The sequence below is a fragment of the Oryzias latipes genome, chromosome 14, assembly GCF_002234675.1.
Source record: "Oryzias latipes chromosome 14, ASM223467v1".
NCBI lineage: Eukaryota > Metazoa > Chordata > Actinopteri > Beloniformes > Adrianichthyidae > Oryzias > Oryzias latipes.
Genome location: NC_019872.2, coordinates 5,471,193 through 5,499,064, shown reverse-complemented (window position 1 = coordinate 5,499,064; position 27,872 = coordinate 5,471,193). Strand labels below are relative to the sequence as shown.

Below are 27,872 nucleotides of genomic sequence, written 5' to 3'. Positions count from 1 at the left end.
GCGCGCTTTTCAGTCGCCGCTGCTGTATTTTACCGGTGTGTTTTTTAACCAGTCCTGTTACTCCCATAACGCTGCCGCGACACAAGCGGAAGGAGAGCTGTACCCGTTCACCCTTCCATGCACTGCTGATACTTGCTCATTCTTAAACACGTACAGCAGTATGGCCAGCCGGGCGTTGGCCCGGCCTTTAGCCCCTAAGACTCATGGGAAATGGGGAATCGCGGATGTAAATTTCCTCATCATAACTGAGGGATGTAATGTTGATTATATGGTTACTGTTTGTAATTTTATGTATGATACCTAGATTGTCAATAAGTAAAAAAAAAAATGAAATATAAACACAATAACTGAGGAACTTGTGAACAGAATATAGGTCCATGCTGTTTGACAGATGTCGATACACTCAAATACGTGAGCCAGAGGCAAAGCTGGCACCACCCACAATGTGCTAATGAATTGCACTCAATCTGGGATTCAGGACGTGATCGGTCAGGATGACAATATCGCCTAACACATGCGCGGCTTGTACTCTGACGCGGCTTGTGTATGTATAAAATTAATTAAACACGTGAAAATGTGTGGGTGCGGCTTGTAATCGGGTGCGCTTTGTAGTCCGGAATTTACGGTATGTATTATTCTTTGACTGTTTATAGTTTGGTTATGATGTGACACAGATATCCTACAGTTAAAAAACTCCTGAAGTGTTTGCCATAGGTCAGTTTGGCAGCTCTGTTCAAACAGAGTTGAGCTTGTTGATGCAGGTTTGGACATCTAGTTACATTCCTGGACCAAAATCCTTTTTCTATTCCCAACCTAAACCTTCTATGCTTGGGATTTGGGAACATTAGAGCAGACAGACAACTGCACTTAAAACTCTTGATCAATAGTGTGCACATGACCTTATTATACAGCATAAAACATGCTAAATCCCTAGAAATACAGAGAAAGTTGAACAGCATTTCAGATCCAATATTTTATACAGTGGATTACGTAAGGAACTGTCTGTATTCCTGGCTTTCATCAGATTTTAGCCCTGCTGTTGTGGAGCAGATCCATAAAGCAGATAAGTAAGACTCATTCAAGTGAAGCCGCCTGGCTCCAAGAGTTCCTGAGGAACGAATGTTTCCTCTCATGGTTGTAACCCTTAAAGCATCTGCAACAAACCCAAAGACCCGTGAAAGCAACATCTGCCCTGCATCAACTTTGGGTGACAGGTTTGTAACTTTTATGGAATAATTTATCTCACCGACGATTTGAAAGTTGACTTTATTTATCTAAAACATGCAGGCAGAAAATACCACGTTTTATTAGCCAGTAGAAAGCAATCGGCATTTGGGATGTAGATCTCTGTCATTGGAGAATGAAGGAGTCTTTTTAACAGTGTACATAGCTATTTATCAGAAACTCCCTCAATATGATGCGTAAGAGACTCAGAACAAATGTTGACGGTAAAGGTACGGATGGTAATCACCAAGCTGGACTGAAAAAGTCCTTTCTCTGCACAAACAGCCGTCATGCAATCATTTCACATGTGTGGAGGGTAAAGCAGAAACATGCTCTGCACATGTACCGTTGTGCTATCCCAGGCACTTTGACATTGGGAGTGGGGTCATCTAGATCAGTGTTTTTCAACCTTTTTTGAGCCACGGCACACTTTAACCTTGACAAAAATCCCGCGGCACACCAGCATCCAAAAAAAATAAATAAATAAGCAGAAATTCATGGTCTCTATTGATCGACAGCCCCCCCCCCCCCCCCGCAATCTCACGTGCATTTTGTGATAATTGTGGCCAAAAAAGCAGGAAGTTGCGGCTGTTTTTCTAAGAGATGAAACAAAAGTTAAATTAGAAACTGTTTGTTTGTCCGTTGAGGTTTCTAGACATTTCACGCGCACTCATTGTGCGCTGGGACACTGGCCCTTTAAGCCAATGCATCATGGGAGATGTAGTGTGAAAACTGCCGAAAAAGGGCAGAAAGACTCGCGTCTGTGAGCTTCATTGTTTTGTTCACGGTCTGACACGGTCTGACACCGGACTCTGTGGAAAGCTGCACTGCTAAAGACGAGCTTTAGCTGGTATTTTTGTTGGAACTGAGAGACTTTATGAGCAGAATTAAGAACAAGGAAGTGAAGACTTTAACCACTTCTGATTGGTCAGACTGCTGACATGTGATTAAGCCTTCAACAATGATTGGCGGAGACAGGTAAAGGGGCGGGACTTTCCCGCAAACCGCTATAGCTGCAGGTAAATACCGTCATTCTTATCAAAATGTCTTTAATAGAATCAAATAAACACAAAAAAAGTAATTTTAAGATCTTTTATATTCCTCACTACTCAGTGTTTTATCAGGGCCTGTTTGGATGAACAAAGAGCTGATTTCCTGGAGATGGAAAATGTTTTTAGATCAGTTAATGATTAATGAGGGCAATTTCCCACGGCACACTTGACCATCTCCCACGGCACACTAGTGTGCCGCGGCACACTGGTTGAAAAACACTGATCTAGATCCACTAGACAGTGCTCTGAACCTTTTTTCTTCAATGATTTGTGATATTCACTGGTGTCCATGGATTACATGAAATCTTTCCACCTTTGTCATGGTAGGGAGAACACGTCCATGTAAGGGGGGGTCATCTAAGATAGCACAAGGGTTAAAGCCTGAAGACTCGCAGAGAAAAGCCCTGGATTCTTTAAAACCTTTCTGGTCCCTGAACACATCAGTGCGTGAGCCAATCACAACGCCTTTTAAAAATGATGTCAGAGGGACTTTGACTTGTAATCAGTCTAGTTTTCATTCAAAAATCTGTGTGGAGGTTTCAAAGAAGTTTTTGGTGAAAACCAAACACAACAGGAGTTATGCGACACAATTAGGAGAAATCTTTGGAATAAATCCTTGGAATATTATGATAGTTTATGAAAGGTTTGCCTGTTTTTTTTCCTTGTCTTTGCTTTTCTTGGACATGCATTTTTATTTTGACTTCCCACTTGTCATCTTTATTATATAACATAAAAATTGTTACAGTTTTTATGATTTTTATAGTATAAAATTTATAAAACTTACTACTACGAATTAAATAGTTTACATACAGTTACAGTACAGTTTCAGGTTTTTAGTGTAATTATTGTGTAAAATAATCACAAAAATATCTTTAAAATAAAGAAGTTGTTGTTTTTAGTGCAAAAAAAGGAAAATTCAAGCATTGCCACAAACATTTTTAAAGGTAAATTATTAGAAGATTTAAGAGGAAAAAAAGGATAAAAAAAACACTGAAATACTAAGGGTTAAATATAATCAATTTAAGACTTAAATGTATACTTGCAATAGCTCAATGATAAAACAAGAAAAATCTTCCGGTTAATTGATGAGAATGAAAAAGAAGCATAGAAGCTTTACTTTAAAGTCTCACTCCAATCATCATTGAACGTTTTGTAAAAGCATTCCCAGTGCTCTCCTAATTAGAATGATGTTGCTGTTAGCCAAAAATCCAAAAGCCTGTGTCATTTTTAAGGGCAGGTTATGCAGAGCGGCAGTAGTTCATTCATCAACAATGAATTGTGGGCGGGACTGTTTGCGCATGGTAAGCCCACCCTCCCTTCCCATCATCCTCACTACCTCAGCCGACTGGTACAAACCTTCTCAAACTGCATCACTTTATCTGTTTCACAGCAATTTCAATAAAGAAATACTCAGAAATGCAGTTTTAAGTCTAATTTTCTTGATATATGTCCTCCATCATTAGAAAAATGATGTGTCAAGCACACCCAAAACAAAAGGGGGTCTTTAAAGTGAGATTTGCAGCCAAAACCACAATCTGTGTTTCACTGATCGGACAGGGCGGGTCGCTCACCACACAAGGACCCAAAGCATTAACCTTCACAGTGAAACTGCTACAGACGGCTATTACCATTTACTACAGGGCATCACTTACATGAAACGCCTTCTGTTATTTATTGAAGCTTTTAGGGACATCATTACCCATTTTTTAAAGAAGGAACCATTCAACAGGCCTTCCTTTGAAAATCTTTTTTCATCCTCAGCTTTATAAAAATCGTGTATTTAATTGTTAAATGATTAGCATAATGGAGGTAGATGTATGGTTGGCTTGCTGCTCAGCTTTGAACAGATTCATGGCCTTGCTGCTCCTCATCTCCAGCTGGTCTGCAGACACCCCCCACCCCCCACCCCCCCACCCCCCCTGTGACGTCACTCCAGGACAGTTGCTTCTAGAAATTCCCAGCATTTATTCAGTTCCTTCCAGTTGTATTCTTTTTTAAGTCCAGCGTGTACATTTTTACATTCTGGGTGCCGAAGTTGGAAAAGGTGTTCACTAATTATTCAGGATTAGAGTAAACAACGCAGCCCCCCTAAACACGCTGTGTGTGTCAGAGAGTTCGCGCAAACTTTCAAAACTTTCTTGTTGTCCGCTGCGGAACATGGCAAACCAGTGGTGTAACCGTGTAACTAACGACAATAAACACAGACCGACAGGAATAGACGTTATTTGACCGTTATGTGGCCCCAACAACAACCCGCTTTGCCTTAGACTCCCCAAAATAAACAGCGGCACGTTGCGCTGATTTTTTGACAACCATCCCAACATGTTCGCGAAGTACACACCGGCTCCAACATCATGATGTAGCTGAGACGCATAGCCATAGGAGCTCTGGATCAATTTATTCAATCATAATGGCCGCTTACCTTAATTCGAGTGGACTTTCTAGAAGACGGCTATGTTTACGTGAGAAGACGGGAATCCACTTGGCACGCGAGTGTGAGGAATAGTGTAGAAGGTCTGTAAATGTTGCCACGTCCAAACCTACTCCAGGGCTTACCTTAAAGCTTGGGAGACATGCGCACAACACATTCTTCGCCAGACCAGTTGTGTTGCATTCGCGTGCGCCTTGTAATTCATAGTGTCAGCTGGACTTGTTTTAATTTAAAGAGGGATTTATACTCTTTACACTGTTAAGCCGATTTGAGTCGGTCATTTGCATTTTCATAAATACATTATTTAAAATGCCTTTAGTTGTAACTGTAGTCACAAATTTGATAATCTTGAGAACAAATTGCAGCGCTTTGACATTCATGAAGGGATTAAAGAGGAAATATATGGCTGACAAGCATCAACTGTTGGTGTTTTTTTTTTTTTAAATTAATCCCATTTTATACGACTGAATCTTGTATATATATATTTTTTCTCCTGCAAAATACAGCTTCAATAAACTGTTATTTGGGATCAGGCGTGTGTTTTCTGCGTCGGTTGTTGTCCTCTTTTCTAGTATTTACGGTACTATCATCCATGCACATTGTCACGTTCACATTTTGAACATGAGCTTCCAGAACTCGTTTTATGTTGGGATGAAAGACATGTTGGGACGAGGAAAAAAGAGAGTTGCTTGAAGTTTCTTTGATTCTTCTGTAATTTTTTGTCATTGAGATCATGACGAACCAACAGATGAAAGGATAAACTATAGATAAAAATGTCTACATCAGTAAAATCAGTATGTTCAAGGTGAAGGATGAGACTGGGTTTGTTAAAATGGGTAGTTTGGATATAGTGGGCCTACACCATAATTTTGGATGGAAATGCTGTTTTTTTTTAAAGAAATAAACAAGCTTTCCAAAAAAGGAAGAAGAGAAGAGAACAAAGTAATTCAACTAATTCTTACTGATAATCACACCCCCTTCCTGATCCTAATCAAGGTGACTTCCATTCCTTCTAATTACCTTTCAACATTGTAGTATCTATGTAATGTTTTGTCCTTTAACATGTTCTTAATTGAATGGGATTTCTGCATTGTTTAAATGATATATAGTGAGTTCCATAATCTAATGTCTTGAATTGAAATATGGGTCTGCTTCGATTTGTCCGTGCAAAAGGAACTTTGAAATGATCTTTCTTTGGTTTAAATAAAGACTGAATATTGTCTGGCAACGTTTTTAATTTGGCTTTTGACATGAACAACACACTTTTTAAATCAACCAAGTCCAAGAATTAAAGCAGACGAGATTTTGCAAACAAATTATTGGTGTGTTCTTTATCGTTTTTCTCCATACTTCCATACAATAATTAAAATAAGAAAGAATAAAAGAGCTGTGAAACCCTTGTGCTATCCTGGGCACTTTAACATTGTGGGTCATCTAGACCCCACAAGACCTTTTTTCTTCAATGATTTGTGATCTTCACTGGTGTCCATGGATCACATGAAATCCTCTTCACCTTTATCCACCTTTGTCATGGTAGCGAGAACACGTCAATGTAAGGGTGGGGTCATAGGATAGAGCAAGGGATGACATACACAAGGAGTTAATGTTAAACAAATCCTTTACTTTGTATAAAATGTTGTGATACTCTTACTTTTTAATTTAATAACATATGATTTCTATTATAGTTTATCACACATTACAACTACAAGAAATTTATTTCACAAATTTTCAGGACATTGATTTGATCCGTTTTGAGTGTTATATTTTCATTAATTTGGCGGTTAATCAAAGAACAACGGGGATTTTAATGATGCATTTGAACTTGTGCATTAAATTTTATGAATGCTGTTTTGACTACCTTTTTATTTAACCTGCCTTCCATGAATCTGGAAATGTATTTCAGATTCTTCATTTTTAGGTGTTGCCAGTTTGTACAACTGTCAATGAAACAAACCGCGTTCCAGCTGCACTTCTTTAATAATGAGTCATTTGTAATTGCAGAAAGGAAATGCGGTTTTGTATGAGGAATTTGCAAAGACATCAACATTATTTCTTTTCATTTTTCATTCAAAAATTCCTTTCCCCATATTCCTTCAATGTTCTGCAGACAGCTTTGATCCCAAGCAGCATTACTGAAAGTTTACTCCAGACTTAGTTCTTCCAACCCTTTCCCTCTTAGTGGACCAAGCAGAAAGTTTTCTAAGAACCTGAGAATTGGTCATATTGCTCATTAATCGTTAAGCCAGATTTTTCTGTACAATAAAGGTGTATCGTGTGGCATGGCATATAAGTTATGACGTTTAAAATATTCAGACCGAGCAGAGACTGTGTCCTTGCTCTGTATGCCTAATTCCCCTTCATCTGTAAACAGAAAATGACACTACAAAAAGTAAATATTGACAAGCTGGCATCAACATCAGCAGTATTTTGTGGTCGACATTTGGAGTTTATTTTAACTGTGGGTCACCACAGTCATCTGGGGAATATCCAGAAGGTTTTTAGACTAGAGCCCCTTCTCAGATGCTTTAGGATTGTCTTGAAGTGTTTTTGTCTTGACCCGCCTATTGGTGACCTTATTAACCCCGTCTTCCATTTCCCAAAATGTGGCCAATCACACTTCATGGATAACTTACCAAAAAGGAGAAGCAATTAGTTCTAATTTAAAGATAAACGTTACTAAAACGTAAATAACTCAGGTTGGTTTTTTATGTAATATTCAAGTTTTTTATTTTTATTTTCATGTGAGAAATATACAGTTGTTGAATATCATACAAATGTTGTACAAATATTCAATAAATGAAAAATGACTTGAGGTGACATATACAAAAGCATATGTGTTGTGTTAAGGGTTTATTGTGTTGCTAAGTTTTATAAGTGATGCACTTGTGTAACAGACCCTATGCTATGGTGTTTGAACTGCACAATCAGCTGGAGTCCACTAGATGTCACTCATGTCAAGAAAATCCAAATACTTTTGGAATATCCTCTTCAACTAATAATGTTTGACACAAGTTTGATCATCTTAGCCAACCATGTTTGTCTCTCAGATACATCCTTCAAGGGGTCAGGTCATAGAAATCAATATTAGAATCACACGTTTCATCAAAATAGAACCAACAAAAGTGCTGAATGAAGGCTGATTCTTAACTCGGAAGTTAATATTTACTCGAAAGTTCCAAGAAAATCTTCAGAAGATGCTGAAAAAGTAAACGTCAGACTTCTGTTGATTTTTTTCTTCTGACGTTCTGGATTTAGGACTCCTTTTAGATGTTTATTTTTAAGACAATCACATTCGAATCAAACTGAGCAGAAGTGACCCAAAAACAGTGAATGTAAAACATTTTGTTTCAATCATATACACGTTTCCTGTGTGACATAAACTCTACATTTCAAAATAAAATAAGTCATTCTTTTGAATCTCATTATATATCTGCTTGCACAGCGCTTCCACACTCCAGCTAAACACACAAACATTGTGGTTGCTACTCAGTGATGTAATTGTTTCAAAATAACAGTCCAACAGGAACTTTAACCCCTGAGTAGAAGCTGTTTTCTACTTGAAGAGAAAAGAATGTCATAAATCCTGATACAAAGAAACACGTCAGATATGACCGTCAGAGGTCTCAAGATCAAGTTACCCTTTTGGTGTTCCACTTCTTAGAGTTACTCATTGGTGACTGACGATCAAAGTGTGTTTTCTTGTTTCATCTGGAGACAGATCAGCCCAGTTTTGGAGTGACACATGATGACAAAATTACCACAGCAAAACCACAGATATACTTCCACCTATGAATTTAGTCAAAGTTAAAGCCTTCCAGATGTTTTAAGTGCTTCTTAAAGTTAAATTTATCCTGTGCACCTTGTTCCGGGTGGGGAGTTTTGCTCTTAGAGGTCACAGGGGAGAAAGAACTCTTGTTTGGGTGATTTGATTTAGACACACATGCAGGAACGATGAAGCAGATGCGTGTTGTCTTATATACTTCTTGGGAGTAACATCTGTCTGGAGCCTTAGTGTACAAAGGTGATCAACCTGCAGATAGAAAAAGTTCAAGGTTTTAGTTACTTCTTCATCCCGATGAGACATTCTTGGGGTTCAATGTCATTTGTACAGGAAAGCAACGGCAACAGAGAATTTCCATAATTGTTGAACCTGGATTTCTCTGTGTGTTTTATTAAATCAACATTTTTTTAACAGACACTTAGATGTGTCTAAGTGTCACATCTAAGGTAGTCCTGCGGAGCTACACAAGTTTCTTATCATGATGAGAACAGGAGGGACAAGGTGTAGTACACATCACCTCAATGTCAAATGCTGGTTGGCAAGAACCCCTAACATTTGTTTTAGTCTCAGATGGGCGGTCTTGCACACCTCTTAGAAATAACCAGAACATACCACAATGAGCTCATGATCCCCAATCCATTTAAATTCACCCAGGTCAACAGTTCCTCATCTGGGTGAGAGTTGCACCCAAGCCACAAAACCTCACAACCACGTGTGGCCATCTCTGATGCGGTTGAGTGTCTGTTTGCTAGTTTGAAGGTTGGCAGGTTAATTCTTGTTTTCCACAGTCTACATGTGGTAACACTTTTGGTAAAGACAATGTTTAAAGGACATGCATGAACTCAGAAAGTACTGTGTGTATGCAGCATCCTGTGTAAACATGATATAAATGGTAAACAAGACTGTAAAAGTCCCAGCAAAGTTCTACTCCATTTAGAAGGGACTTAGACGAGTCTGTGGAACCCGGTTTGATATCTCAGGAGCTCAGTGAATTCTAGCGTGGAACTGTCCAGTTGTGACATTTCTTCGGTCCTAAATGTTCCACAGTCAACATCTTCATCTTTGTCATAACAAAATGGAAGAGTTTGGGAACAACAGCAACTCAGCCATGAAGTGATAGTCCACAGAAACGTCCACAGAGGGGTCACCGGATGCTGAAGTGCAAAGAGGTCACTGTCTTTCTGCACAGTCAATTGCTACAGAGCTCCAAACGTCATGTGACCTTCAGATCAGCCCAAGTACAGTACACAGAGTTTCATGGAATGGGTTTCCACGGCCGAGCAGCTGCATCCAAGTCACACATCACCAAGTGCAATGCAAAGCGTGGGTTACAGTGGAGGAAAGCATGGACACTGGACTCTAGAACAGTGGAGACGCCTTCTCTGGAGTGATGAATCACATTTTTCCATCTGGCAATCTGATGGATGATTCTGGGTCTGGAGGTTGCCAGGAGAACTGTACATTTGGGACTGCATTGTTCCTATTGTGAAATCTGGTGGGGGAGGCATTATGGTATGGGGTTTTTTTTTTTTAGGACTTGGTCTTGGCCCCTTAGTTCCAGTAAAAGAACTCCAAAACACCTTGGACAATTCCATGCTCCCAACCTTGTAGGAAAAGTTTGGAGCGGTCCCTTCCTCTTCCAACGTGACTGTGCACCATGAAGACATGGATGAACCGGACTGGCCTGCACAGAGTCCTGACCTGAACCCGGTAGAACACTTTTGGGATGAATTAGAGCGTAGACTCAGAGCCAGGCCTTCTTGACCAACATCAGTGTGTGACCTCACCAATGCACTTTTGGAAGATAGAGCAGGAAAATGCTGAATAACAGTTTTTAAACGGAGTCAGGACAGATTGTTTTTTAATCTTTTACTGTTTAAGAAATTGAATTGAATCAGATCAGCTCTGATCTGATCCGATCTGATCCGATCAAAGAGGTAAGAAAATAAACAGGCATAAACGTTAAAGTACCAGAGAAGACTCTAAATAGCTTTCTGTTGTTTTAAAAAAAAACAAAACATTAATAACAGTTATCATCATATGGTCAACCTGGGCTTGGAAAACTGGATGTGGAAACCCCAAAAAAACAAGAATTTAGAGCAGAAATTATTCATTCAACAACCAATTGTTTCTGAAAATGAGAAAAACATTTTTTTTTTCTGAAACTGAAGGGTATGTGCATGATATTTCCATGTTTCTCTTGGACTTTTATCTTTTTTCTTCATTTGAACCATACCAGCATGTGGCTACATGTGTGTTTGTGAGAAAGCTTGCTAAAGTGCCTGCGAGTGAACACACCTACACACTCCTGTCACTGAAGTATTATCGAACCATTCATGGTATCAGTGAGTAACGGCTTCACAAATATTGACACAGCTTCCTCCAGTGACAGAACAGGCAACTCCAGCAGATACACAAACAACTCACAGCCTGTTTGGTTGGGAAATAAAGAAGAAAGGGCGTGCACAGAGGTCATTCTGTAACCTTTCAGATCCTGTAGATTCATCACAAGTGATTTTCTTTTCCTAATCTTCTCTTTATGGTGCAGAAGTACAATGGTACAATTTTGACATTTATACAACACCGTGTCAAAGTGACACTCCACGGTCCCAGGGGTGTTTTTCTGTTTAGTCATTGATTCATTTACTTTTGTTGTAGTTGTTGTTTTTCAATTTTAAATTGTTTTTTGTTCCTGAACAGTTGTTTGTTTTTGTTCTTGGTGTGAACTTCATTAGTTATTTCTGTATTTTGAAAAAATTTGTAATGTTTTTTTACAGTTTACATGTTTTGCAGACTGCATGTTTTTTACACTTTTGCAGCTGTATTTATTTAATATTTATTTCTTTATTTAATAAGAAATCTCATTTTTGATAATAATTTTTCATAATAATTTTAGTAATATCTATCTATCTATCTATCTATCTATCTATCTATCTATCTATCTATCTATCTATCTATCTATCTATCTATCTATCTATCTATCTATCTATCTATCTATCTATCTATCTATCTATCTATCTATCTATCTATCTATCTATCTATCTATCTATCTATCTATCTATCTATCTATGAGCACTATTGCCAATTATTGAAATAAACCTTGTGGAATGTGTGCATGTTTTTAGAAACTGCAAACATGAATGTAAAATGTTAAGTTTACCGGAGGGTCCAGATCTACAAGCATCTCCTTTTATTTTATTTGTGGTAGTTTGTTATTATTTTCTGCTGCACAACTGTGTGTTGTTGAAATGGTTTTCTTGCAGTTTTAATTTGAGCGGGATATATTTTATTTTGAAAGGAACTTCTATGTGTTACTATCAAAAACTAAAGAAATTAAAACTTTTATTCTGTATATATATATATAGAAAAACAACTCTGTTAAAATTTAATTACTGTTAATATTTAATAGCTACAACAAAAACATTAATACACAAAAAAAGTGGAATTTGAAGCTCTTTGTTTTGGTCAGTATAAAGCTGTTCCAAAATGGTTTAGGCCATCAATTATATGCACATCTTTGATTTTTCAAAGAAATGAATTCAAGTTTGGAAATAGTAAAAGTATTTTTTTTATTTGTTTAGACGCCATAAATATTGATCAATTGTTAATTTTAGTATAATGCTGACTATAATTCTAAATATTTAGAAAAATCACATTCCTAAATAAAAAAAAATTCTACAATTTTTGTACACTTTTACATTTTCAACAATATGAATAATTAGCATGTTTGCAAAACATTGGAGTTTGTTGTGATTATATTTTAAAGTGATAAGTGAATGGAGAACAGTAGTGCTCCTAACTTCTTTATTTGTCAAGGATCTCTGGTAAACTCACCTTGACCATGGATCACCATCTACTGACACTCAAGCCAACAACTTGCTTTATTGTACAAACAAAGCTCCCATTCCTCCAGACAGGGAAGGAAAAAAATCTTCCAAACAAGACCCCAAAGGTCTCCAGAGTCTTGGTCTTTGGAGGGCTGTGTGGATGGTGCACCTCATAACAAACTGGGACTGAAAAGTTCCCCCCATCTCATATGTCAGAAGTTCCCACAGCAGTAAAATATACAAATGAGAAAGACACATTACCAGATGCTGGCACTTTTCTTTGGTTTTCTGGTGGTGACAAACACTTGGCGCTCTGTGACCCAGTTGGGTGTGTTGCCTCACACATGCGTTATTAACCTACCGTAAATTCCGGACTACAAAGCGCACCCGATTTCAAGCGCACCCACCCATATTCACGTGTTTGACTGCTTTTATACATACACAAGCCGCGTCAGAGTACAAGCCGCGCATGTGTTAGCCGATATTGTCATCCAGACAGATCACGCCCAGCATCCCAGAGTGAGTGCAATTTATTAGCACATTGTGGGTGGTGCCAGTTTTGACTCTGGCTCACGTATTTGAGTGTATCGACATCTGTCAAACAGCATGGACCTATATTCTGTTCACAAGTCCCTCAGTTATGGTGTTTTTATTTCATTTTTTTTTTACTTATTGACAATCTAGGTATCTAACATAAAATTACAAACAGTAACCATATAATCAACATTACATCCCTCAGTTATGATGAGGAAATTTACATCCGCGATTCCACATTTCCCATGAGTCTTAGGGGCTAAAGGCGGGGCCAATGCCCGGCTCGCCATTCTGTTGTACGTGTTTAAGAATTAGCAAGTAGCAGCAGTGCATGGAAGGGTGAACGGGAAAAGCTCTCCTTCCGCTTGTGTCGCAGCAGCGTTATGGGAGTAACAGGACTGGTTAGAAAACACAACGGTAAAATAAAGCAGTGGCGACTGAAAAGCGCGCGCCTCAGCGCGATACGCGCGCCTCAGTGCGGCGCGTGCGTCAGAATTCAGAAGCCTCTGCACTCCGCGGACGCCTCTGCGCTCCGCTCCCGCCCCGCGCGTTCCTTGTCTCCCCTTCCTATCTACTCCGACACCTCTGGCCAGGGCGGCTTCAAGGAGGAGCACTTCGTCCCCGTTGCGCCGGTGGATGGAGCAAATCGCTTCTGTGCAAAGCAATCGGACTTAACACTGTACGTTTTGTGTATGAGGGGCGGATGCGTTGTTACGTGTGGGAGCCATCAGACTGCCATCGGCCCCGCAGCTCAATCAGCAGGAGAAGATGTCTCCAGCTCACACGGAGGCTGTGAGTTTTTCAAAGCAAAATTCCGCTTTTACGGTTTCCTTAGAAACCGTACATGGAGTGTAAATTCACTCCATGCGCTGTTCTCTCCGTCACGCAGCAAGCCGGCTTTTCCAAACCCGTTGGTGACGGTGGACTTTTTTACGCTGCTTTTAACGATTGCTTTTAACTTGAAAGCTGCATCATATTGTAGCGGCGATCACGTGCACGTTGGGTCTAATGGCCCCAAAGGATTCTGGGATGCGGCCGGGCATGCGTGTTTCATTTTGTTGAACCATGACTGAAGTGTCTAAGACCTGAAGTCAAGTCCATGCTGTTTGGCTGCTAAGAGGTGTGTTGAATAAAAATGCCTCGTGCTTGGTGTTAGATAAAAAATTCAAACCATTCACTGAATCCGAAAATACGTACATGACGGCCTCCGATTAAATCCATAAATTAGCCGCTTCACTGAATAAGCCGCAAGGCTGTAAGCGCAGGAAAAAAGTAGCGGCTTGTAGTCCGGAAATTACGGTACTTGTCCAAGTACATTCGGTTTTGATTTCCTTTTCAATAAAAAAAAGTCTTTTTGTTCCTTTAAATTGCACTGGTGTTTTTGTAAACTCTGAAATCAAAGACTAAGCAAAATCTCACTGATGTTGGCTCCGTAATTTAGACAGAAGGGAGTCGGAGCTTCTTTACTGTGTAATTTATGAGCCCACTAAATCTACAGAAAACATCATTTTGAATGAGCCTGGATTTGTAGTGCCGCTGCCTGCTGTCACATTACACTGATGTGCAGAGCACTTTACTCTCACTGGGAAGGCTGGTAACCTCACTGGGAAGCAGAGGGAAATGCACTCCCTCTCACATGTGCCGGAGCAATCTAAGAAAAAAGGGAGGATGGCAGCTTTCAAAGTAGAGTAACAGCAAAAGAGTAGGGCCTCAAGTCATCTTTGAGTTTTACAGTGATTGCTTTCATCTAAAACCCAAAGTGAGACGGATCTTCTGGAGGATGGCTGTGCCAGGCAAGAAGAAGTAACAAAAAAGGACATTCAGCCCATGCCAATCAGATACTTCATTTTGTTTTCAGTTTGTTTGATGAATTTCCCATTCTGCCTTTCTTTCTGCATATCAAATTAGATCAAAACAAAACTGGAAATGTTATGTCTTTTGTTCTTATTTAACAGTCTTCTCAATATAGATTAAGCAGTTTAATGCAGACATAATGTCAAAAATGCTCAAGGGAGAGGCCCTTTTACCAGCATGCTCTGACAATCGATCAGATAAACGTTCTAAATACTTTTCTAAGTAAAATCGGTGGGTGATTAAAATGACATGGAAAAAAATGAAAAAACAGATGCTTTATGCATTTATAAAAGAAAAGATAAAGAAAAGAAAAAAGCATTGCAGGAAATCAGATAAAGATGTATACTTATATGTAAACAAAAACAGTAGAACTGCACATACAATAGGAGAGTGGAATAAAAGAATAGACATGAAGAGGTTTAAAAGAAAACAGAAATTAAAACAAATTAACAATCACTATAAAAATCAAAGTAAACGAGTTTAAGGTACTTCTTTTGAGTTTATTAAAGCCGGTTCCTTTTCTTGTAACACATTTCTGAATAAAACTGAATAAGTTAATATAAAGCTTGACTTGATGTCTTGGCAGAGGTGAAAATATGTTAATGCTCTCGATAATCCTGTTGTTTCTTCGAACTTCTGGTCCAGAATTACAAGTGTGTTTTCTCCACTAAGCAGGAAACCTGGTCTTACGAAACGACAGGAGTGAAAGAATTCAAGTTCAAAGAGCATTGGATACATATGATGGATACATTTCAGCATATAGGTAGGAAAATCTTTTCTAAAAAATGATTTTCTTTTTATGGAACTCTATTGATGTCATTTTTATGCTTTATCACCTACACAAAAAGCAAAAATCAGTAAACTGTCCTCAGTGGGATTAACCCTTGTGCTATCTTAGATGACCCCACCCTTACATTGACGTGTTCTTCCTACCATGACAAAGGTGGATAAAAGTGGAAAGATTTCATGTAATCCATGGACACCAGTGAAGATCACAAATCATTGAAGAAAAAAGGTTCAGAGCACTGTCTAGTGGGTCTAGATGACCCAACTCCCAACGTTGCCTAGGATAGTGCCTAGGATAGCACAAGGGTTACGCTGTTTAGATGGATGGATTTGGTCAGAATGGGGCTGTTCTAAAAAAAAAATCCAAGTTGCAATTGGAAAGAACATCAAGACCCCTAAAGAGAAAACTTTACTACAATGTTTGATCCTCTTCACCCTGCAACACCTCACAAACACGAAACATTGCGAATAAAACTTGGCAAATGTTTCTGTTCAATCCTGCTTTTGTCCTCAGCCAAACATTTTCCTGATATTTTATTCATTCAAAGCTTAAACTGGTGTTCTAAAACTTTTTTCGCACAGCAGGATAAACTCAATGATGCCCTCTGGCAGGAGAATGAGACATTAGCAGAAAACAAGTCATGTTTGTGCTGAGATAAAATAGACAAAACTAACAAATGTTTTCATATTTTGTGTTTCCGGCCTCTGTGGTTTTCTCAAACAGTTCTTACAATCCAAAAGCAGTCGTTCAACTTCAGATATTTCAGATCATGATAGAAACCTTTTGTGTTTTGCCTTGTTTTTTCTGATGCTTCTTTGGTGGAGAGAAAAAAAAAAGAAGTGCTTATTTGCGAACAACGAGGGAGTGACATTACAAAAACTGTACAACACTTGTAATTAAATGCGGATTTCCTGCATGATGAATTATTTCACATTCTTTAGACCAGTGTTTTTCAACCTTTTTTGAGCCACGGCACACTTTAACCTTGACAAAAATCCCGCGGCACACCAGCATCCAAAAAAATATATAAATAAAAAAAAAAGAAAAAGCTCAGTCTGTATTGATCTACAGCCGCTCTGCAATCTCACATGAATTTTTGTGATAAATGTTGCAGAAAACGCTGGAAGCTGCAGCTGTTTTTTCTAAAAGATGTATTAAAAATGAAGTCAAAAGATTCAAAAACTGTTTGATGTGTGTTCGTTGTTTTAAGACGTTAAGAGGAGAGACTCATTGTGCGCTAAGACAGTCACTTTACTGCATCATGGGAGATGTAGTGCCCGTAATCCGCCGACCGCAGAAAGACCAGCGTCTTTGAGCTTCATGGTTTTGTTCACTTGTTCCAGTCTGATGCCAGATTCTGTGGAAAGCTACACCGCTAAAGACGAGCTTTAGCTGGTATTTTTGTTAGAACAGAGAGACTTTTTTGCGCTAGATCGAAACAAGGAAGTGAATACTTTAACCACTTCTGATTGGTCAGACTGATGACATGTGATTAAGCCTTCAAGAATGATTGGTGGAGACAGTTAAAGGGGTGGGACTTTTCCTTACACAGTTATAGCTGCAGCTAAATCGCGGTATCCCGTTATTCTTATCAAAATATCTTTAATAGAATCATATAAACACAAAGAAAAAATAATTTTATGATATTTCATATTCTTAACTTCTCAGTGTTTTATCAGGGCCTGTTTGGATGAACAAAGAGCTGATTTCCTGGAGATGGGAAATGCTTTTAGATCAGTTAATGAGGGCAATTTCTCACGGCACACTTGACCATCTCCCACGGCACACTGGTTGAAAAACACTGACATAGACAACATCCAAAAAACTCTGAAAGCCTGCTTTTGCTTTCCCCTAATTGTTCACGTGCAGAGAGAAGACAGCAGGTAAGCAGGCTGTCAAGAAATCAAATGAAACAAAAGCCAGAGACGGTATGGTTTTAAGGGAGGGTGGGAGGGTTTTTGGCTGCAGATGTTTGTAAGTTTAAGCGTCTGCTCTGTTAGGTAATGTCTTTAATGTTTCCTCCTCAGAACTGCTGTTAGACATTCTTCTGCAAAGTTAGACTGAAGCTTTAGAAGAAGATGGAGGGAGGCAACAGGAAGAGTAGTAGGCGTAAATGTTTATTCTCTATAAACTATTTTGGATTCAGACTTTTGTTATTCAGAAGCTCACTCTTTTTTTTTTCTTCTTTTTTTACTGGTTTGGTTGTGAGTCTTTAGAACACAAAGTCATTTTCTTATCTAAACATACACTCTTTCAGTGCTCTGAACCAGAGTTTGTGTTTCTGTGTGTGGTATAGGTGGGCTGCTCTAAACAGCGGCTGTCCGGTAGCTGTAATTCATCCCTCTATTCAGACAGGAACATTCATTTTAGGACTTAGATGCTGCTCCTTCTAAACTCTTAATTCAACCGCAGGTTTGAATCGGTCACTAATGTCAGCCTTAGCGTCATTTTCATGAAACTTTTAGTTGTTTTTCTTCTATTTTAAAAGGTTTTACTTAGTTTGCTACAGAATTTCCACATTTTTCTATGATACTGCCATGAACTAAATTAAGAAAGCTGTTGATTCGTATCAAGTAAAAAAAAATAAAAACAGAATGATATATAGTCTCACTTTGCAAATTCTCATCAATACATTCATAATCCTTTTTGGGCCTTATACTGTTGATCAAGTTGTCAAATAACTTTGCTTGTTGACACACAAACATCACTCACCACACTTGTTTGGATTTACATGTCACAATTCTGGTTGAGGATAAACTTTGTTGTTTTGATTTTTAAATCATTTGCATTACTGGCAATAAATGCACTTTGATTACTAAAAATGACAAGGGAGAAAGCAGTTTGTCATGATTTCATTTTTTTTTTTAGATCAAATTAGTTAAATGAAATCTAAGAAAATCTATTAATAAGAAGCAAAAGTAAAGCATGAAGACAAAAAAAAAGTTGTCACTTCAAATATTCAAACATGGGGTAACTGTTTTCTTTATTTCATTTCATTCAACAGTTTTTTAGTTTCTGACTTAGTTTATTTAGTGTTTTAATCCCTTTAATCTGCCGTGGTTTTTCTTAGTTTGGGCCACTCCCCTAAATCCAAACTCTTTTTTAACAATCAAATAAATGTTTTATATGGTCCCAAAAATTCATAAGGAGTACTTGTTTCTAACAAATAAGAACATTTCAGTTCTCTGTCATTTATCATTTAGCCAGATATCCATTTTGTCTTGTCTATTGCCATATGGTTTGCTTTTACCATCAATTGTTTCAATTCACTTACTTTAAATCACAGTCCTAACGATTTGTCAGTTGAAGATTACTCTCAATTGTGTGCTTTCAGGAGTCAAATAAAGATGTTTTGGAGTAAAAGATTACAAAATCCTGGTGAAAACATGCTGTTTTTTTTACCTTGTTGTTACTGTTTGAAGATAATTCTAACTTTTCTGGGTTTTACAGACCACATACACAATACAAAGCTCAGGACGGAATCTTGTGACATCTGTCAAAACCAACACAGAAGTCTGCAGTTTCTAACCACACTTAACAGACACCAAGATCACAGGATGTTGATTTTGCAAAGCCCCTGAAGGATCGTTTACAACAAGGATTGTGGGAACACACAGAACCTGATAAACGCCTCCCACCCTGGCATTTTAGTAAATAACGAAAAAGAGCACGAGGAGAAATTCAACGTTTTATTCCATTCCAACATAATATAATCACAGAAAATACATGCTATAATTATTAAGGATGCCAAACAAAGGAGCCTCTTTAAGTAATGTCCTCCTGTTTTCTCCTAAAACCATAAACACTGTTAAAACCTTCTACCATATATTGTTTAAATTTTGCAGATTTTTCTATTTATATTCCTGTATTGATTATAAACACACCAATTACTTTTAAAGATTTAGGAAAATGTAAAAATGCTGTTTAGACATTCTAACAGATAGATGATTGTTTCTGTGATGGTTATTCAGAACATGGCTAAAGGTTGCTTTATAGGATATCGCTGCACCCTGTGCTCTCAGTTTTATATGTGTGTGTAAACAAAACATGTCAACACAAGGCAGAAAGCTAAATAGGGATATACAGAAAGTGGCATTCAAAGGGGCAGGCTTGCCAACTGGCATTGGCAGTGGTTACCTTCAGCTCTGTAAATCCAAACAAAGCAAATAATGTGCTGAAGTCAGCTGTCAGCAGCTGAGTCCACATGGGAAACATTTGTGTGTGTCCCGTCCAGGTCAGAAACCTCCAGCGCGGCACAAAGAAGGCATTGTTGTGCAATCTGTGACATGTTGTGATGGTGCAAGTTTGGTATATCTGTTTACCAAACTCTTTGTTATCTGCTCAAGCACATGTTCCGAGTTTTGATTTAACTGTAGCTCTGAGGGATTCATATGGAACCACTTGATCTCTGTCAAGCGGATGAAATCTGACATCAACATGCGACATGTCAGCATGTGGGTGGGTAGTTTCCAACCTCGGTGCCATTTCAGAATTCAACTTTCATCAAAGATACTAAGTGGAAAGGACTGCTACCGAAGCATGGACTGAACCTGTTAGAAGTTTGTTGGGTGTAGGACTGTCACGCAGGAAACCTGGGTTTCAATGAGCAAAAATCCAGTGCGGGTCCTTATGTAATACCCATTTTGCTTATCAGGGTCTCCCTGTGCCTTGGGTTGTGTCCGGAAGAGCATCCAGCTCTCTGCTAAAACTACCTGTGCAAATGAGTGAAAGCTGCTTCACTGTTGTGACCCCTCACAGGATAAGCTGAAAGGTAAAGAACTTGTTAAATAGATTTTTACCATTGAGCAAATGACATGGCTATGGCTCCGTGTAATTTGACTCTGAATGTAGTCAGAGGGGTTCAGATCTCTAATCTACTGTCATTTATATCCACGAAAACCTGTAGGACACAGAAGATTTTCCAAAGTAAGCAAAATCTTTAGCGATGGCTAAGGGCTGTAAAGGTGTAAGGCTTCGATTACAGTCCAGTTAATGCCTTAGTCACAACTGCCCTTATGGATGCAGGCTGTTTGTGGGTGAGAAATGGGAAAATCTGTGCGGGGCACACTGGTGGCGCGCAGGGAATATCAAAGTTGTAGACCACTCTGTGTGCACAAAAGAAATTTCATGCACATTTTTTTTCTATAGACATGTTGTAGGCCGTACAAGGTGAGAAGCAGGCAAAAACAAAAGGTCTAAATTGGTACTAGAAAAATAAATTCCTATTGAATAAAGTTGTGTGTGTTGCTGTATTGTCATGTTTTCTAAGAAAATCTGCTTCAGAGATGTGCATGGCAGCAATAGACTGACAACATTCATAAATAAATAAAAACCACCTAAAAGATTGTGTTCAGTATTTTGCAATACAGTGATCCCTTGCTATATCACGGTTTACTTTTCACGGTTTCGCTACTTCACGGATTTGGATTGTGCATTGTGTTCTGCATTCTGATTGGCTAAAAAGTCACTCAGCGAGTAGCTCAAGAATGGGACCCTTTGATGAGCCGTTCATTACAGTTCTCCAACATAATCGATGGTGGCATGTCGGTGTATAAGGATCTTTAGCAAAGAAGAAAAAAGAGCGACAACAACTGCCTATCACTATGTTCCTCTCCCGAACAAACACACCTGCAGCTGCACCGCGGGCTTCAGAAGGAAAAAACGCTGCACAGGATGCAGCGGCTCAGTATGAAGAGCAGTGAAAAAGTAGACCGGAGTCACTATCTGTCCCACTGTACTTTTTTATTTTTTTCATAATCATTTTAAATTTTCCTCCGTTTAATCCACTCGGGTCGCGGTGGGCGGGGCTAATCTCCGCAATTTAAAGCCTTCTGTTCTTATCGATGATTGAAATTATTATTTGACAGCACACTACAGAAGTTATTTGTTGAAAAAACGTTTCTAAAGTACTTTTATTTGTTAAAAAAACAATTGATTTAGCCTGTTAAATGGTTTGTTCTTTCTTTTCAATGTATAATAGTGAATTTCATTGTATAATAATTGTAAAAAAATAAAGGTTTCTACTTCACGGGTTTTGCTTATCACGGGTTCTATTTGGAACGTAACCCCCGCGATAATCAAGGGATCACTGTAATGTCAATTTTTTGTGTTTTTGCAATGTGCATATAAGTCAATATAGATACAAATTTAAAGTCAGAAGTCCAATCAATAAACAGTTTTGATTCCAGACATATGCCAGAAGCCCTTGAAAGCTTTATTTGTAACTCTGAGAGCATTGTTACACACAGTTGAACCAGCCACTTGGTGCAGTTTAAACAGAACCAACATTCCCCCCCACCTCACCCATTGCTCTTGTTTAGTGACGTGGATTGTTTACAAGAGAATAGAACTGCCTGAGAACTTGTTTGAAACCCCAGGCCCAGAATCACTTCGGCTCAAACTGGTTTAATGAAGGGACTGAGAGTGGTTAAGGTTGTATTGTTTGTTACGCTGGAGTGGGGTTATCAGCAGTTTCTTCAGGTTTCACTGGGTGGTTTGGTTAGAAAAGCCAAATGATTCATGATGGTGAGCTTAATTAGATGTGTGGGAGAAAATGAAACCTGGAAGAAAAAGAAGAGAGTAGCCAAGATAACAGAGTAGGAGGATCAACTTTTCCTTTCCAGATTAGAAGATTTGAAGTTTTGTGCTTCTTTCAATTTCAGCAAACACAAAGATGGTTAGGTTTAAGGCAAGAAAAAAATCCTCAGCTTTAAGTTATCAAAACTGACCTTAAAATTGTTTCCTTTGTACAATCTCTTCACACAATAATGCCTTGATGTTTTCCCAAATGGTTACTTGAGTTATTGAACTGTTCAGACTTTGAACTCCAAAATACTGAATATATAATTCATTAAGTGCATCTGAGTTTAATAAACTATACTTGAAACAGAAATATTAATCAACATTTGTTTTTTTTTTATTACAATTCAGCGACGTCACCACAGTAAATATTGATTACAAGCATCTGTTCAGTGTGCACCCTTGCAGCCAGGAAAAGCAGTCAAGCTGATAATAGATGGAAGTTTATGATGTTTTTTTTTTCACTTTAACCTCCTTTAATATGGCAAGATGCTAAAAGTAAATGAAATTTTCCAAAAATGACAGATTTGCATAATTTCTGAATCCTGAACTCTTCAAGTTTATGTTTCTGTCATGGTGCCTCTGTCAGCTCTCCTCCCCCTCCCGCCTCTGCTTGGCTCCTGATTCATCCCAGCTGTGTCCACGCACCTCATCACCCACCAGACTTTCGTAAGGACATCCAGAATCAGCATTCATCGCCAGTTAGTTGCCCCAGATGGTGCATAACCTGGTCTCATGTCCTCCAGCCACATTAAGATCCCAAGTTATTCCGAATCAATTAAAACCCTTTACTTGCCATCTTACTCACCTGTGTGTTCCTTCCGGGTTCCAGCGTCTGGGTCTGCTTACCTAGCTTGCCATGACAGTTTCCTGTTTTCCAGATTGACAAACAACATTTGTCTTATCATTTATACAAGAGAAATTTAAAGGCATTTTCATTGATTACTATGAATAGTCTATAAATGGGATTTTGAACTTCTCATATCATAGTTTTGACACATTCGCACATTTTTGTAATGACATCAACCTGCAAGTGGCAAATTTGCAGCATTTCTTTAATCTTTAGGTGATGCTTTCCTCTGACTTTCACCATTGACTCAATTAATCCACAAGTGCACTAATTAAATTACATGATTTTACTGCAATATATTATTCACCATGGGGCACCCTGTCTTCATTAAGGTCCAAACGCGCTTTACAGTCAAACGTCCCATTCACATATGAACACACACATTTACTTTTTTTTTTTTTTTTTTTTTTTTTTTTTTTTAACTTGTTCTGTCCAACAGCTGAGCAAACAGATTAGAGCTGAAGGCTTTTTGTGTTGGACAGGTTTTACTATCACAAAAAGAGGTTATATAGCTTCAAGAAACTAGAGTGTAGATTTGTATAAACCCCTTTTTGTCGTATTATTTTTTATTTATTTGTTACATTTAGTGTGTGGGGGGAGGGAGAGGGGAAGAATGTGAGGGGAGGGTGGAAGAGAGTAAAAGGAAGAAAGGTGAAAAGGTGGGGGATACAAGCACTGATTTGAAAGAGTTATTATTTTAAGCTGTAACAATTATACCAGATCTGCTGGAAAGACGAATGTTACATCAAAGGTGAAAATCTGACACTAAGATGAGCGAGAAAAAAAAACTGTCCATCAATACACTGTCGGTAAGGAGGAGGGATGAAGCAGACAGGGAGCAGTGTGGAGTGTGCACGTGCACGTGGGGGTGGAGATACATGCATGCTGCCGACGTGAACCGTGTGTTCATAAAGGGGAGCCAGATCCTACCCAGCCAGACCAGGAGAGGGGAGGAGAGCCCCCCAGGCCAGAAGCCCCCCAGCATCCGGACCCAGGCAGCCCGGGAGGGGAGGAGGAGGGGACCGCCCACCCCACCAGCCAGGCACAGAGAGGGCCCCACTACAGGGGCCCCCCCAATGCCCAGAGGCACAAGCGAACCCAGTGTCCGGCCCCCAGGCCACAAGACAGGAGCGCTTAGCCGTACCAGGCGGCAGCCATGGGGGCCACCGGGCGCCGGACACCGAGACAAAGGCCAGGGACGAAGCCAGGGCCCCCGGAACCCAAGAGCCGGCCACCACCCGACCGGCGCCCCGTCCCCGCAAGCCAGCCCAGGCCCGCGACCTTAGCAACCCAGGGATCGCCACGCACCCACAGCCACAGCCACCCCCCTAAAACCCTACGCACTACCACCCCCCCCGCCATAATATCTGACCCCCCCTCCCCAACCCTCTCAGTGCCCTCCCCTCTCTGTGATGGGGAGGGAAAGCCCCAGAGGGTCCCAGCGAGCCAGCCCCCAGGTCGGTCCTACCCATGCACTCACACACACATACTCACAATCATCTGGTTACCCTCCCTACCCCCGCCGCCAAGCAGCAACCCCCCCCCCAGCCGGCCGACCCCCAGCGCCGCATGCCCGACCCCTCCCGCAGCCGACAGGACACCCATAAGCCCGGCCGCCCCGAGAGGACCAGGCGGGTGAAGACCGGCCGTCCCCCCCCGACCCCACCCATGTATGGAGGTGTGGGAGTCACACACATTTACACCCTGATGGCAGTTTGTTGTGTGCAAGGCATAAAGCTGTAACCACTAGAAGCCACCCACCCGGCCCACGGTTGGTCCAGGGAGGAGCAAGGCAGGGGCCCGCAGCCCCCGCCCAGGAGGGGGGAACCCCGGGGAAAAAAGGGTGGCCCACAAGTGGAAAGCTACACCGCTAAAGACGAGCTTTAGCTGGTATTTTTGTTAGAACAGAGAGACTTTTTTGCGCTAGATCGAAACAAGGAAGTGAATACTTTAACCACTTCTGATTGGTCAGACTGATGACATGTGATTAAGCCTTCAAGAATGATTGGTGGAGACAGTTAAAGGGGTGGGACTTTTCCTTACACAGTTATAGCTGCAGCTAAATCGCGGTATCCCGTTATTCTTATCAAAATATCTTTAATAGAATCATATAAACACAAAGAAAAAATAATTTTATGATATTTCATATTCTTAACTTCTCAGTGTTTTATCAGGGCCTGTTTGGATGAACAAAGAGCTGATTTCCTGGAGATGGGAAATGCTTTTAGATCAGTTAATGAGGGCAATTTCTCACGGCACACTTGACCATCTCCCACGGCACACTGGTTGAAAAACACTGACATAGACAACATCCAAAAAACTCTGAAAGCCTGCTTTTGCTTTCCCCTAATTGTTCACGTGCAGAGAGAAGACAGCAGGTAAGCAGGCTGTCAAGAAATCAAATGAAACAAAAGCCAGAGACGGTATGGTTTTAAGGGAGGGTGGGAGGGTTTTTGGCTGCAGATGTTTGTAAGTTTAAGCGTCTGCTCTGTTAGGTAATGTCTTTAATGTTTCCTCCTCAGAACTGCTGTTAGACATTCTTCTGCAAAGTTAGACTGAAGCTTTAGAAGAAGATGGAGGGAGGCAACAGGAAGAGTAGTAGGCGTAATGATATATAGATGATATATAGATGATATATAGTCTCACTTTGCAAATTCTCATCAATACATTCATAATCCTTTTTGGGCCTTATACTGTTGATCAAGTTGTCAAATAACTTTGCTTGTTGACACACAAACATCACTCACCACACTTGTTTGGATTTACATGTCACAATTCTGGTTGAGGATAAACTTTGTTGTTTTGATTTTTAAATCATTTGCATTACTGGCAATAAATGCACTTTGATTACTAAAAATGACAAGGGAGAAAGCAGTTTGTCATGATTTCATTTTTTTTTTTAGATCAAATTAGTTAAATGAAATCTAAGAAAATCTATTAATAAGAAGCAAAAGTAAAGCATGAAGACAAAAAAAAAGTTGTCACTTCAAATATTCAAACATGGGGTAACTGTTTTCTTTATTTCATTTCATTCAACAGTTTTTTAGTTTCTGACTTAGTTTATTTAGTGTTTTAATCCCTTTAATCTGCCGTGGTTTTTCTTAGTTTGGGCCACTCCCCTAAATCCAAACTCTTTTTTAACAATCAAATAAATGTTTTATATGGTCCCAAAAATTCATAAGGAGTACTTGTTTCTAACAAATAAGAACATTTCAGTTCTCTGTCATTTATCATTTAGCCAGATATCCATTTTGTCTTGTCTATTGCCATATGGTTTGCTTTTACCATCAATTGTTTCAATTCACTTACTTTAAATCACAGTCCTAACGATTTGTCAGTTGAAGATTACTCTCAATTGTGTGCTTTCAGGAGTCAAATAAAGATGTTTTGGAGTAAAAGATTACAAAATCCTGGTGAAAACATGCTGTTTTTTTTACCTTGTTGTTACTGTTTGAAGATAATTCTAACTTTTCTGGGTTTTACAGACCACATACACAATACAAAGCTCAGGACGGAATCTTGTGACATCTGTCAAAACCAACACAGAAGTCTGCAGTTTCTAACCACACTTAACAGACACCAAGATCACAGGATGTTGATTTTGCAAAGCCCCTGAAGGATCGTTTACAACAAGGATTGTGGGAACACACAGAACCTGATAAACGCCTCCCACCCTGGCATTTTAGTAAATAACGAAAAAGAGCACGAGGAGAAATTCAACGTTTTATTCCATTCCAACATAATATAATCACAGAAAATACATGCTATAATTATTAAGGATGCCAAACAAAGGAGCCTCTTTAAGTAATGTCCTCCTGTTTTCTCCTAAAACCATAAACACTGTTAAAACCTTCTACCATATATTGTTTAAATTTTGCAGATTTTTCTATTTATATTCCTGTATTGATTATAAACACACCAATTACTTTTAAAGATTTAGGAAAATGTAAAAATGCTGTTTAGACATTCTAAGGGGCACCCTGTCTTCATTAAGGTCCAAACGCGCTTTACAGTCAAACGTCCCATTCACATATGAACACACACATTTACTTTTTTTTTTTTTTTTTTTTTTTTTTTTTTTTAACTTGTTCTGTCCAACAGCTGAGCAAACAGATTAGAGCTGAAGGCTTTTTGTGTTGGACAGGTTTTACTATCACAAAAAGAGGTTATATAGCTTCAAGAAACTAGAGTGTAGATTTGTATAAACCCCTTTTTGTCGTATTATTTTTTATTTATTTGTTACATTTAGTGTGTGGGGGGAGGGAGAGGGGAAGAATGTGAGGGGAGGGTGGAAGAGAGTAAAAGGAAGAAAGGTGAAAAGGTGGGGGATACAAGCACTGATTTGAAAGAGTTATTATTTTAAGCTGTAACAATTATACCAGATCTGCTGGAAAGACGAATGTTACATCAAAGGTGAAAATCTGACACTAAGATGAGCGAGAAAAAAAAACTGTCCATCAATACACTGTCGGTAAGGAGGAGGGATGAAGCAGACAGGGAGCAGTGTGGAGTGTGCACGTGCACGTGGGGGTGGAGATACATGCATGCTGCCGACGTGAACCGTGTGTTCATAAAGGGGAGCCAGATCCTACCCAGCCAGACCAGGAGAGGGGAGGAGAGCCCCCCAGGCCAGAAGCCCCCCCAGCATCCGGACCCAGGCAGCCCGGGAGGGGAGGAGGAGGGGACCGCCCACCCCACCAGCCAGGCACAGAGAGGGCCCCACTACAGGGGCCCCCCCAATGCCCAGAGGCACAAGCGAACCCAGTGTCCGGCCCCCAGGCCACAAGACAGGAGCGCTTAGCCGTACCAGGCGGCAGCCATGGGGGCCACCGGGCGCCGGACACCGAGACAAAGGCCAGGGACGAAGCCAGGGCCCCCGGAACCCAAGAGCCGGCCACCACCCGACCGGCGCCCCGTCCCCGCAAGCCAGCCCAGGCCCGCGACCTTAGCAAC

At 39.8% G+C, this 27,872-nt stretch overlaps 1 protein-coding gene across 3 annotated transcripts in view; it reads right to left on the bottom strand.

The window, feature by feature from the left end:
* Nucleotides 1-4,853, bottom strand: part of p4ha2 (prolyl 4-hydroxylase subunit alpha 2) — a 37,976-nt gene extending 33,123 nt beyond the window's left edge. For 2 of the 3 annotated variants that reach the window (XM_004084205.4, XM_011492379.3), the window contains exon 1: nt 4,699-4,853. The gene's annotated coding sequence lies outside the window, so the exon portion shown is untranslated. The remainder of the gene's footprint in view (nt 1-4,698) is intronic. The other variant, XM_020699620.2, reaches the window with a different exon arrangement.
* Between the last annotated feature and the right edge of the window lie 23,019 nt (nt 4,854-27,872).